General features: G+C 37.4%; 1 protein-coding gene and 1 pseudogene across 1 annotated transcript in view; both read left to right on the plus strand.

Moving 5' to 3' along the window:
• Positions 1–14802, plus strand: part of ZNF804A (zinc finger protein 804A) — a 469844-nt gene that overhangs the window by 314992 nt on the left and 140050 nt on the right. The window lies entirely within an intron of this gene.
• LOC102816351 lies at positions 5504–6075 on the plus strand (annotated as a pseudogene).

A 14802-nucleotide genomic window follows, 5' to 3' on the forward strand; every position in this document is an offset into this window, starting at 1 on the left:
TACCTGCAGACCTTGAAGAAAAGCTGAGAAAATGCTATTATAAAATGTATAAGAAAGGCAATTTGACATTGCATATTTCTGCTTTTTGAAATCAAACAGATAAATTCTCATAGACTCTTTTTCACTCTGTTTCAGCAATCAACAGAGGAGTAGGATTGTCATTTTTGAGTATAACTTTTGTTGTGTATAATTAACTTGCCAGTATAACAGTGTAACCTAAGAAAATCTATTATTAAATCATTCACGTTTTCAAGCTGTTCCATTTGGTTTTGCACATTGGGTCAATATTACTTACTGAGAAGAATCAAGAAAGATATTTGAATTCAATGTTAGATTTAGAATACAGGTATAAGATTATATTTGGTATTGAAGCATACATTGTGCTATGATGTTCTCATTATTTATTTTGCGAATATTTTACAAATGCATTTCTTTTAAATTTAGGATTTTGTTGTTGTTGTTGTTAAGTGCCATCGAGTTGGGTCCGACCCATAGCGACCCTGTACAGGGTTTCCGAGGGTGTAAATCTTTACGGGAGTAGAAAGCCTCATCTTTCTCCCGCGGAGCGCCTGGTAGTTTCGAACCGCTGACCCTAAGGTTCGCAGCCCGATTCGTAACCACTACGCTACCAGAGCTCCTTAAATTTAGGATTAGCAATATATAATTATACCCAATTTTATGGGACAATATGAATTCAACATTGGTGCTAACAGGATCAGTATACGAAATCTTACTTTTCATTCATTTAAATATTACAAATATGCTAGTATTGTGAGCAACTATATAGTGTTATTGTAAAGTGCCACTAAGAGTTGTTTCCATCTCATAGTGACCTTATATAAGGTTTCTGGAGTGAGCTGGTAACTTTGAACTGCTAACCTTGAAGTTCAAATTGACCTTGTGGTACAGAGCTTTTCCTACAGCGCCACACCAGGACTCCAAGTATATATGTTGTTGTTCTTAGGTGCCATCTAGTCGATACCAACACATAGTGACCTTATGCACATCAGAAAGAAACACTGCCTGATCCTGGGTCAACCTCACTACTGTTGCCACGCTTGAGTCCATCAGTGTTGCCAATTAGCCAATCCATCACGTTGGGTGTCTTCCTCTTTTTCTCTGACCCTCCACTTAACCAAACATGATATCCTACTCCAGCAACTGATCCCTTTTGACAATATGTCCAAAGTATGAGAGATGAAGTTTGTCCATCTTGGCCTCCAAGGAGCACTCTGGCTGCACTTCTTCCAAAACAGATCTATTGGATCTTTTGGCAGCCCATGGCACTTTCAATATTCTCCTCCAACACCATAACTCAAAAGCATCAATTCTTCTAAAGTCTTCCTTACTCGCTGTCCAGCTTTCGCATGCATATGAGGTTATTGAAAATACCATGGCTTGGGTCAGGCACACCTTAGTCCTCAAGCTGACATCTTCGTTCTTCAACACTTTAAAAAGGTCTTGTGCAGGAGATTTGTCTAGTGCAATACATCATTTGATTTCTTGACTGCTGCTTCCATGAGTGTTGATAGTTGATCCAAGAAGAATGAAGTCCTTGACAACTTCAATCTTTTCTCCATTGATAAGAATGTTGTTTATTGCTCCAATGGTGAGGATTTTTGTTTTCTTTACATTGAGATGTAATCCATACCAAAGGCTGTGCTCTTTGATCTTCATCAGTAAATGTTTTAAGTCCTCTTCAATTTCAGCAATCAAGATTGTATCATCTGCATATTACAGGTTGTTAATGAGTCTTCTTCCAAACCTGATGCCATATTTTTCTTCATAGAACTCAGCTTCTCGGATTATTTGCTCAGCATACAGGTTGAATAAGTATGGTGAAAGAATACAACCTTGTTGCACACCTTTATTAATTTTAAACCGTTCAGTGTTCCCATATTCTGTTCCAACAACTGCCTCTTGGTCCAGATACAGATTCCTCATGAGCACAATTAAGTGTTCCAGAATACACATACTTCACAATGTTGTCCATAGCTTGTCATGATCCACACTATAAAGGCATTTCATATAATTATATCATTAATTTACATCTGTAATATTTCATTTTATCATAATGCTTTGCTTTTCCTTTATAGTATGTTTTAAAATTATAATGTCTATTTTTCATAATTTTGTTGAAAATTATAATTTTTCTTTTTTAAAATACAATTTATTTTTTTCTCATTTTCCTTGGTTAAGAAATGGGATTGATTTAAGTATAATTCTATAACTTTTTTTCTTCACCTTTTTAGTTTTTAAAAATATTTTTAATTTTTATTGTGAATTGTGTGAAGGTTTATAAAGTTGATCGTCATTTTTACATTCAACAAACATAGACTTTGTTTCATGTTGATGATTGCATCCTTCCATGCATCCTCACTTGTCCAACTTCTCTGTGATTTTTGCTCGAAATAATTAAAAACTACAGTGCTAAATTATTATCAGAGAGAATGTGAAGTTCATGTGTTTTTGTTGTTAAGTACCATCATGTTGGTTCCAATTTATAGAGACCCTGTCTAGGGTTTCTGAGGAGCAGCTGTTGGTTTTGAACTGTCGACCATGTGGTTCATAGTCCAGTACATAGTTCATATATTTAAAGTGAAATATATGTGTGAATCCAATGCAGATAGTCCCATAGTTACAATGAGATTCTGTTCCAGGAACACTGCTGTAAGTTTATTTTGAAAACAGTAGAATAATTTTTTTTTTCCTTTTATTAACTTCCCATTATTATTGTGTTTTATTATCAGTATCCTGTTAATATGGTTTTTGTCTTTGGGGGTTGAAAGCATTACATATAAACATACATTTATATTTTAATACATACATAAAAAAATACACAAATCATAAAAATTTACTGACATGATGAACAAGAGTTCAATGACATTGGCATGTGGTTGTTGCCTAATAACCACTTGTGGGAGATCCTGTAACAATTGGATTATCTCTGGGAATGGCATTTCTAGTCAGAAAATTTGTATGAGTTTCCATGTGTTCCTTTTGTTTTATCATATATTTCTCAGTAGTATCTCATTGCATCCTGAACTTGCCAATCAACTAGCAAAGCAGTCAGCATTTGGGTCCAAATGCTGAAATTTCTAATTTAGTTTAGAAAACACTTCAAGTAATTCTTTCATTGTAAAAATTTTGACAACTCCTTTCCTTCCTCTTCCATATTCTTTCTTCTTTAATATTTCCTTCTTCAAAATCCATTCAGTCCTAATCTGTAAATCATTATATCTGCAACGAATATCTGAGAAGATAGCAGCAAGTCATGTGCTGCCACATTATGTGTAGTAAATATTACTAATGATAAAGTGTGTAATAAACAAGAAAAAGTTAAAAGGATGGTTGCAAGTGAGGTTGCAACTCAAACACATCCTCAGTCAAGGACTATACTTATTTGGATTTTTAATAATGAAGATAAAATAGTAGATTATTTTTTTAGTGCCAAAACCTTGTTGTTAATTGCCATAGAGTCTCTTCCAGGACATAGTGACCATGTGTGACTAAGTCAAAACAAACAGAAGAAAACAGACCATACTCCCAGTTGGTTTTCAGCCCATTGTTGCTACCACTGGGTCAGCCTGTCTCTTTGGGGCTGTTTCTGTTTTCTTTGACCCTACATTTTACCAAGTATAATGCGCCTGTGCAGATCTGGTCGGTCCTTCCTGCCAAGTCCAAAATGTGAGAAAAATAGTCTAGCCACCCTCTCTTCTAAGGAACATTCTGATAGTGTTTCTTCCAAGACAAATCTGTTTGTTCTTCTGACAGTGGATGGTACTTCCAATAGTGTTCTCCAATGCCACAGTTCAGATGAATCCATTCTTCTATGACCCTCCTTAGTCATTGTTCCATTTTAACATGCATGAGGAGATTGACAATATAATGGCTTGGGTCAGGAAGACCTTAGTCCTCAATGTGACATCTTTGCCTTTTAACACTTGAAGGAAGTGTTTTGCAGCATATTTGCCTAATATGATAAGGCCTTTGACTTCTTGACTACTGCTTCCATGGATGTTGATTGTAGATCCAAGCAATCTACTCTATTTTTAAATGATTTAAGTTAGTTTCAAAATTTTAATGCTCTTAATTTATACACTGTGGAGCATGGTGGCGCCATATGATAAGCACTGGACTGTGATCCACAAGATCTGTGGTTTGAGCCCACCTTCTCTCATGGGGAAAGATGAGGCTGTCTGGCCCAGTAGCAAAGATTTAAAGCCTGGGAAGCCCACGCTGGGTCAGTAAGAGTTGGAACCAACTCGACAGCATTTAATAATAACAATTTATACAGGAATCCACTTTTATGACTCAGGAAACACTAAATACTTGTATTTGAAGAGCTAAGAAATAATCAGATATGTTTAAGCCAGAAAGTTAGTAAATTGTTTTAGAACCCAGAAGCAAACATTACAATTTAATCAAATGCGTTACAAAATACATCAGTAAAATGACTTTCAAAGCTTAAAGCATTATCTACTTATAATTTTTTATTTTATCTTGCAGATGTAGAAGATAATTATATCTTCATAAATATATTCCTAATGCGTTCCATTCTACACATGTGTTTTCCTCTGGAGGCGAACAAAATGGCTCTGATATCTTAAAGTTGGACAGTTTAAGATATTATTAAATACTATCAAATTATTTTTAATAAACCCAGTCTCCAGGTGGAGGCCTGGTATGGCGCTGTAGGATAAGTACTGGACTGAAAGGTCGATTTGAACTACAAGTTCGGCATTTCAAACTCGCTAGCTGCTCCTCAGAAGCCCTGTACAGGGTCACTTTGTTGTTGTTGTTAAATGCCATCGAGTCGATTCCGACCCATAGCGACCCTGTATAGGGTTTCCAAGGAGCAGCTGGTGAGCTTGAACCACTGACTTTGTAGTTCAACCCATTTCGCAGTCTGACGCATTAGCCCACAATGCCACAGCAGGACTCCACAGGGTCACTTGTTGTTAAGTGCTGTCAAGTCGATTTTGTTGTTGTTATGTGCCATGGAGTCTGTTCCGACTCATAGCGACCCTGTACAGCGTTTCCGAGGCTGTAAATCTTTACGGGAGCAGAGAGCCTCATGTTTCTCCCGCGGAACAGCTGGTAGTTTTGAACTGCTAACCTTGAGGTTCGCAGCCCGATTCGTAACCAATACGCTACCAGAACTCCTGTCGAGTCGATTAGGAGTAGGTTAAAATGCATTTAAACTGAGATAGAGAAATAGCTGATTCCTCAGTATAGAGTTGACCTTAATGACATAGATGGAGTAAAGCTTTTGAGACCTTCATTTTTGCTAATGGGGCATAACTCACAATGAGAAGAAACAACTGCAGTCATCCATTGGGATGCATGAAGCATAAATCTATGGGAATAAAAGTCTTAAAAAGAAAATGGGCTCCAGTCAGCGGGGCCGCTGCATCTTCGGACAGCGAGCGGCCCAAAGCCGCTCCAAGCTGCTTTGGGGTCCGTTCCTCCTGCCCTGCTGACCCTGCTGGCCTCCTGCTCCATGTTGCAGAGTGGGGTCCCCGGGCTTCAGAAGGTCAACCTGCAGGGCTCTTGGGTGGAACTGAATTTTAGCAGCAATGGGAACTGGAGCAGTGCCCCAACCTCGGTGTCTGTGCACAATGAGGACATGAAGAAGATCCTTCAGGACACCCAGCATGAGTCTGGACGGACAGCTCCAAGTGCTCCCACTGTGACTGCCCACCTCTCTCTCAGACCCCACAAGATACGAATAGAACTTCGGAGGCGGATACACACAGCCTAGCGGGAAAGATCAGCTATCTGAGGAAGATAAGATGGAAAGAAGTCTAGAGCATCTTGAAGAAGAACTTGGACTGGATATGGGATTTGTCATGTCTGCCAGAGAATAGCCCCCCTCCAAGGAGTTCTTAGAGCATCCAAAGCACACAACCACCCTCAGCATGAGGAACACCAGTATCATGAAGAAGAGGGTGCATCTTCTCATCAGAGTTCCTGAAGGTGTATCTCCTCTCTCTGGTGCTGTCTCACCTGCTGACCTTTGGCCTCAGGATCTACACTGGAATGCACCTGACCACCTCAACCAGCGCCTTCTGATGATTCGTTTTCTCAAGTGGGGATGCAGCTCATCACCCACTACAGGGGTTCGGCTCCTGGGTGGCTGCTCACCTGGTATATGTGTTCTGTCAAAGCTGTGTTCCCAGTAGTGGCATGGAAGAATGACACCAAAACCATGCTACGTTGTAATCATGCCTGTGACAAACGCATGTCAGACTGATTAATCTACTGCAGTGTTTGGTATTAAATTTCTTTTGAATATATCTGAGTATAAATAATTTTAATATACTAGTCAGGATGTATGTAGTACCTTAACAAAAATAATCTGTTACTGTAGTTCCTTTCAAACTGTGCATTTCAGAAGAAAGAGTAATGTTGGTATTAAAACTACTACATTAAGGGGCTTGTCCAAAATAAATATTGTGGCCTTATATGCAAAAGATAGGCATTAGTGACCTTAAATGGCCACTTTGAATCAGACAGTTGTATGTTTTACTATGCCAGGAATGACAAATAGAAGACACATGGCATTAAAATAATCATCAAAAAACAAACATTTTAAAATCTATCTTGAAATACAATCCTGTCTGTGATATGTTGCTATCTATACACCTGCAGGGAAGACCAGTCAATAAAACAAATTTCAAATTTATGCAGTAACCACTAAAGTAAATAATGAAAAATTGAAGAATTCTATCAATGTTTACAGTACGGAATTGATCAAACATTCAAAGAAGATGCATTGATAATTACTGGTTGGAAACAAAGTAGAGGGACCAGTGGTTGTAAAATATGGCCTTAGTGATAGAAATGAAGCTGGAAATTACTTGATAGAATTTTTCAAGACCAATGACTCATTCATTGCAAATAGTTTTTTCCAATAACAAATAATTACTATACACATGGGCCACACCACATGGACTAAACAGGAATCATATTGATTATACCTGTGGGAAGAGAAGATAGAGACGCTCAATATCATCTGCTAAAACAAGACCAGAGGCCTACTGTAGAACAGACCATGAATTGCTCATAGGCAAATTCAGGTTGAAGCTGAAGATCAATTCTTTTTGGTTCAATATATCTCAACTAAATTTAGAGACCATATCAAGAACAGATTTAATGCATTAAACAGTAACGACTGAAGTCTTAGAGAACTATAAGATGTCATTAAGAATTTCATACATGAAGTAAGCTACAGTTCATTAAAAAGATAGGAAAATACCTAAATTGATGTCAGTAGAGACTTTGAAACTTGTCTATTGGAAAGCTGAAACACTGAGAGAAATTATGAAGTAAAAGAGCTGAACAGAAAATTTAAAAGGAACAACCTGAAAAGACAAATTTAACTGTGAGCATGAAAAGTACAAATACCTGGAATTAGAAAATCAGAAGGGAGGAAGACACTTTAGCATTTCTCAAGCTGAAAGAACTGAAGAAAAATTTCAAGCCTCTAGTTTCACTCTTCCTAACAAGACAATGAAAGAAATGTAGAACTTATTGGACATTAATATCAAAAACAAGTAAGATTTTGCTAATGGTGATTCAAAAATGGCTGCAACTGTACATTGACAGAGGGTCAAGCCAGATGCAGATGAAGACGTGGAACAGAATTATCATTGCTGATGTCAAGTAGATCTTGGATGAAATCAGAGAATACCAGAAAGATGTTTACCTGTGCTTCATGGACTACATTACCTGTGTAATATAGTGTAATGTAATGTTAGCAAAGGCTTTTGATTGTGTGCTACTTACAACATTGTGGAAAATGAGTATTCCAGAACACTTAATTGTGCTCCTCAGAAACCTGTACATAGACAAGAGGGAGTTAGTTAAACAAAATATGGGAACTGTGAATGATTTAAAATTAGGAATCGTGCATGCTAGAGTTGTGTTCTTTCATCAAACTTATTCAATCTGTGTATTGAGCAAATAATTCAAGAATATGGATTGTATGAAGATAAACGTGGCATCAGGATCAGAAAAAAACTTATTAACAAGCTGCTATATGCAGATGATGCACCCTTGCTTGCTGAAAGCAAAGAGGACTTAAAATAGTTACTGATGAAGATCAACGAACACAGCCTTTGGTATGGATCACACCTCAGTGTAAAAAAAAAACCAAAAATCCAAAAATCCTCAACACTGGACCAATATACAACATCAAGATAAATGGAGAAAAGATGGACGTTGTCAAAGACTTCATTTTGCTTGGCTCAACCATCAATATTCATGGAAGCAGTGGTAAAGAGGGAAAATCTGTTGTAAAAGATTTCTTTAATGAGCTCAAGAGCAGATAATGTCAATTTGAAGAGTATGGTGCACCTGACCCAAGCCATGGTATTTTCAATAACCTCATATTCATGTGAAAGTTGAACAGTGAACAAGGAAGACCATAGAAGAATTGATGCATTTGAATTGTGGTGGTAGAGGAGAATATTAAAAGTAACACAGACTACCAAAAAAGCAAACCAACCTGTGTTGGAAGAAGTACAGTCAGAATGCTCCTTGGAATCCAGGATGGGCAGATTTTGTCTATCTTGTTGTGGTTTTCAGTGTCATTGAGTTGGTACTGACCCATAACCCACAACCTCACTACTGTTGCCACACTTGAGTCCATCGATGGTGCCACTTGGCTAATCTGTATCATTGGGGGCCTTCCTCTTTTTCTCTGACTTTCCACCATACAAAACATGATATCCTTCGTCAGCAACTGGTCCCTCCTGACAATATGTCTGAAGTATGAGAGACGAAGTTTGGCCATCTTGGCCTCCAAGGAGCACTCTGGCTGCACTTCTTCCAAACCAGATCTATTGGATCTTTTGGAAGCCCATGGCACTTTCAATATTCTCCTCCAACACCATAACTCAAAAGCATCCATTCTTCTATGGTCTTCCTTATTCCTTGTCCAGCTTTCGCATGCATATAAGGTTATTGAAAATACCATGGCTTGGGTCAGGCACACCTTAGTCCTCAAGCTGACATCTTTGCTCTTCAACACTTTAAAAGTTCTTGTGCAACAAATTTGCCTAATGCAATACGTCATTTGATTTCTTGACTGCTGCTTCCTTGAGTGTTGATAGTTGATCCAAGAAGAATGAAGTCCTTGACAACTTCAATATTTTCTCCATTGATAAGAATGTTGTCCAGTGGTGAGGATTTTTGTTTCCTTTACTTTGAGATGTAATCCATACCAAAGGCTGTGTTCTTTGATCTTCATCAGTAAATGTTTTTAAGTCTTCTTCACATTCAGCAAGCAAGGTTGTATCATCTGCATATTGCAGTTTGTTAATGAGTCTTCCTTCAATCCTGATGCTACATTTTTCTTCATAGAACTCAGCTTCTCAGATTATTTGCTCAGCATACAGGTTGAATAAGTATGGTGAAAGAATACAACCTTGTTGCACACCTTTAAAAATTTTAAAACATTCAGTGTTCCCATGTTCTGTTCAAACAACTCTTTTACTTCTTACTGTCTCTTTTACTTCAGATATGTTATCAGGAGGGACCACTCCTTGGAGAAGGATATCATGCTTGGTTAAGTGGAAGGTCAGATAAGAAGAAAACTCCCAATAAGATGGATTGGCACAGTGGCAGCAGCAATGGGCTCAAGTGTAGCAATGATTGTGAGTTTCGGGCAAGACTGGGCATTGTTTCATTCTGTTGTCCATAGGGTCACTATGAGTCAGTACCAACTGGATGGCACCGAACAACAACAATCATAGAAGAAAAATGCATTTGAACTATGATGTTAATGACAAATATTAAAAGCACCATGGACTGTCAGGGGAAGAAACTAATCAGATTTGGAAGAAGTACAACCAGAATGTTCCTCAAAAGCCAGGAGGGCCAGAGTAATCACTCATAGTTTGCACATGCTGTCATGAGAGATCAGTTCCTGGAGAAGGACATTATGCTTGGTAAAATGGAGAGTCAACAAAAGAGAGGAAGACCACTGTCACTGATTAAGTTGTATTCCCCCAAAATACGTGTTAAGCTTTTTTGTACCGGGATTCTCAGTGAATTGACAGTTATCTGATATTTCCCATGATATACCCTGATGTGATAGATCCATAAAAGGATTAAGAGTGAAATACATCAGTTCGATCACAACCCTGGTTCAATATAATGGAGACTTTCTGGGGTTTGACATGTAACACCTTACATCTTATAAGAGATAAAAGAGGAGAAAAAATCAACAGAAAAAGGGGCCCTACTACCACCAGAAAAGAAGAGCCAGGAGTGGAGTCCCGGGGTCCCTGCATTATGGATGATACAGGACCCATAGAAAGATTGATGACAACACATAATGGAATCTCCAAGGAATGCTGGGCCTAGAGATGAAAAAAGAAGACTAGGATCTTTTTCAGAGCTAGTGCTCTGGATTTGAATTTCTAGCTTCCAAACTTTGAGAAAATAAATATGTTTGTTAAAGCCACCCACTTGTGATATGTCTTTTATGACAACACTAGATAACTAAGACAACCGCTAATGAGATAGATTGATACAGTGACAACAACAACGTACTAAAACAGAACAATTGTGAGGGCAGAGGACACTGCATAGATTAAAATCAGAAGAGGTGCATGCAATCACTGTATCCTTTTTAGCGTGCTTGCTCAATCCAAGAGTCCTGGTTTGGTGCTGTATTAGACTGCTGACAGAAAAGTCTACAGTTCTAACTCATGAGCTGCAAGTTGGAAATCATATAAAGGTCACTGTGATTCAGAACTGTCTCTGTGACAGTTAACAATGACAATCTGTATGCTGAGAAAATAAAGAAACTGGATTGTATTAAGAAGACTAAGGAATAATGTTTGGAGGAAGACTCATGAACAACCTGGGATATGCAGGTGGCACATTGTGTTTGCTGGAAGCAAAGAGGACTTAAAATATTTACTGTTGAAAATTAAAGACTGAAGCCTTCAGTATGGATTGCACCTCAGTGTAATGAGAACAAAATTCCTCACAGCTGGACCACTAAATAACATGTTTGTTGTTGTTGTTGTTGTTAAGTGCCATCAAGTCGGGTCCGACCCATAGCGACCCTGTACAGGGTTTCCGAGGGTGTAAATCTTTATGGGAGTAGAAAGCCTCATCTTTCTCCCGCAGAGCGACTGGTAGTTTTGAACCGCTGACCTTAAGGTTCGCAGCCCGATTCGTAATAACATGACAGACCGAAAAATTATTGAAGTTTCAAGGATTTCATTTTACTTGGATCCTCAAGTAATTATCATTGAAGCAACAGTCAAGAAACCAATCCATGTATTGAAGCAAATAGGTTACAAAAGATCTCTTTGAAATGTTAAAGAGCAAAGGAGGTCACTTTGAGGATTTAGGAGAATTTATGTCATGGCATTTTCAATAGCCTCATATGTATGTGAAAGCTGGACAGTGAAAAAGGAAGAATGGTGAAGAATTCATGCATTTGAATTGTGATTTTGGCACAGTAGTCTTCAATAAAGAATACAAGTTCTATTGACTGCCAGAAGAACAAAGAAATCTTTCTTGGAAGAAGTACAATCAGAATGCTCCTTAGAAGCCAGGATGGTGGAACTTCATCTCTTGTAATTTGGACATGTTGTTAGGAGTGACTGGTCTTTGGAGAAGGACATCATGCTGGGTAAAGTGGAGGGTCAGTGAGAAAGAGGAATATTACCAATGAGGTGGATTGACACAGTGGACGCAACAGTGGGCTCTAACATTATAACTATTTTAAGGATAGTGCAGGACCAGGCAATGTTTTGCTCTGTTGTGGATAGATTATAATGAGTCAAAACCTACTTGAAGTCACCTAATAACAGCAACAGTATAGATCATGGGTGGGAAAACCGACTCGTGGTTCAAACCCATGCTACGTGAATAAAGTTTTATTATAGCATAGTTATATCAACTGTCTAGCTATTGCCTCTGACTCTTTTTGTCCTATGTAAGCATTTTAAGAGTTATGACAATGACCATATAGTTTAAAAGACGTAAAACTATTTACTATATTTCACAAAAGAGAGTTTACCTACCCTTACTATTATGATTACTACATCCAGTTGTAAGAATTCATCTTAATTTTAGGTTATTAGTAAATCAATTCTGTCATGTTATGCTCAGTTCTAACTCATAGTGACCTTGTATACAACATAATGAAACACTATCCAGTCCTGCTCCATCCTCACAGCAGTTGCTGTCTTTGAGCACATTGTTGCAGCCACTGTATCATTATATCTCATTGAGGGTCTTTCTATGTTTCACTGATCCTCTAATTTACCAAGCATGATGTCCTTCTCCAGTGATTGATCCCTATGATTACATGTGCAAAATACCTTACCTTCCTTGCTTCTAAGTAGCATTCTGGCTATACTTCATCAAACAAAGATGTGTTCTTTCTACTGGAAGTTCATGAAGTCCTGGTGTGGCATGGTGGGTTAATGCACTGGACTGCAAGGTCAGTTTGAACCTCAAGGTTGGAAGTTCAAGCTCATCAGTTGCTCCTTAGAAACCCTATACAAGCAGTTCATGGTATATTCAATATTCTTTGACAACACTATATTTCAAATGCATCAATTCTTCTTTAATCTTGTTTATTCATTGTCCATCTTTCCCATACTTATGAGGCAAGTGAAAATACCAGGTTTTGAGTCGGGCGCACTTAAGGCTTTAAAGTGACATCTTTGCTTTTTTAATACTTTAATAAGATCTTTTGCAGTAGACTTTCTGAATGCAATATGTCATTTGATTTCTTGACATTTTTCTTCTGTAAAATTGATCAAATATAATGAAAACCCTTCTAAGTATGTAAATTTTTATCAGAGTAAGAAATGTAGAAATAGTTTCTATATGCAAAACTTATATGTGTGATTCATAAATAAGTACAGGGAACTTGCATCAAATATCAAATTTTACTAGTAAATTATTTGCAATATGATCCTCTTTTCATCCAATATATCTTTGTTTTCCCACTAGGCTCTTTCAAACTGTTGTTATTAAGTGCTGTCAAGTTTGTTCCGACTCATAGTGACCCTATATAGGATTTCCAAGGAATGGCTGGTGAGCTTGAACCTGCTGACCTTGCAGCTCAAGCTAACCTTGCAAGTCCAGTACATTAACCCACAGCATGACACGAGGACTCTTCTTAAAGTTAAGATATTAGATATTAGATATGTGGGTGAATTTATATTAGATATGTGGGTGAATTTCTCTGTAGTCAATGCTAAGTAAGGTGTTATAGATTTTCAGTGAAAGCAATCTACTTGCTTTGTCTGGTATTCCATGTTAGAGATGGATTACAATGGAAGTGAGAATTGTGTTTACAATTAAATTCCAGGATGCAACCAACTCTATGAAGTGCATAGTATCAAAAATTTTGACAAAGAAATGACACATACCACTAGCTGGCCTGAATAACAATGTCATACTCTTCATTCCCTTATATCAGTGGCTTCACATAGTAATTTACCTAAGTTGTTCCTGGATGAAATCAGCTGGCTAATTCAATTTATTTGTGTATAAAATCAAGAACATATATATCTACTTTCAATTTTATCCTTTATCTATTATTTGATATTATTTGAATTGCTGTATTTTACATAGTTGCTGTGACTTTATAGGATAAACACTGTAAACCACAAAGTCAGTGGTTCAAGCCCACTAGCTGTTTCTTGGAAACCCTGTACAGGATCCCTATCAGTTGGAACCAACTCTAACGTACTTAACAATGACAACAAATACTTAACCAACTTCCTTTGACATTTTTGTTTCATTACAATTTATAGAACCTATAGTAACAAGATAAGTTAGGAATTAAGTATCCATATTAAGTATAACAATCTATAAATAATTGCATCCTGTCTCTCAATTAATAGTTCATTGTATTCTGTTGAGTCGGTTTTGACGTGTAGTGTTTCTGAGGCTGTACATCTTTACTGAAGCAGAAAGCCTTTTTTCTGTCTTGTTTGAACTTCCAACCTTGTGCCTAGTAATCCAGTACTTATCCAACACTGGAGCTCTCTTTTAAAAGTATTACAGACTGATTTTATAATATGTTTTGGATAAATCACAAGTCATATGTAAAACTAAAAATTAAAATCTTGTCTTAGTTATCCAGTACTGCTATAATAAAAGTATCTCAATTGACTAGCATTATCAAAAATAATTTTACTCTCTCCCTATTTAGTAGTACTGAAGTATGAACCCAGGAGCCAATTTTAGGGGAATGCTTTCTCTCTTTGTTTAATCTGAGTGAAAATCCTTGTCTTCTTTCAACATCTGTGGGTCCAGCATTCCTTGGTAATCTCCATGTATATTGGGTTCCATTTTCCCTTGGATCTACAAGGTTCTCAAAATAAGAACCCAATGTCCAAAGGACTTGTGCTACTTCTAGCTCTTATTTTTTGGTGGCACTGAGGTCACACCTCACTATGGCCAAGAAGAAGTCTTGGTACCGTAGTGTTTACATGTTGGACTGCTAACACAAGTTCATCAGTCTGCGGTCATAAAGATTTAGTCTCAGAAACCCTATATAGGGTTACTATGAGTCAGAATACACTGTGTAGCAGTAGGTTGCTCTATTGGTTCCATGCCCTTCTAAGAAGCATTCAGTGTATTTTACTTCCATGCCTATGTGAGAAACACCATATATGCACTTCAGATATAGCATATCTTTCACTTTTTTTTTTTTTTTTTTTTACATTTTTATTGTGAATTGAGTGGTAGTTTACATGGGAAAACATCAGTTTTATACTCATCCTATTATATCATTTCATGGCAATGATT

The sequence above is a fragment of the Chrysochloris asiatica genome, unplaced genomic scaffold, assembly GCF_000296735.1.
Source record: "Chrysochloris asiatica unplaced genomic scaffold, ChrAsi1.0 scaffold00059, whole genome shotgun sequence".
In the NCBI taxonomy this organism is placed as follows: domain Eukaryota; kingdom Metazoa; phylum Chordata; class Mammalia; order Afrosoricida; family Chrysochloridae; genus Chrysochloris; species Chrysochloris asiatica.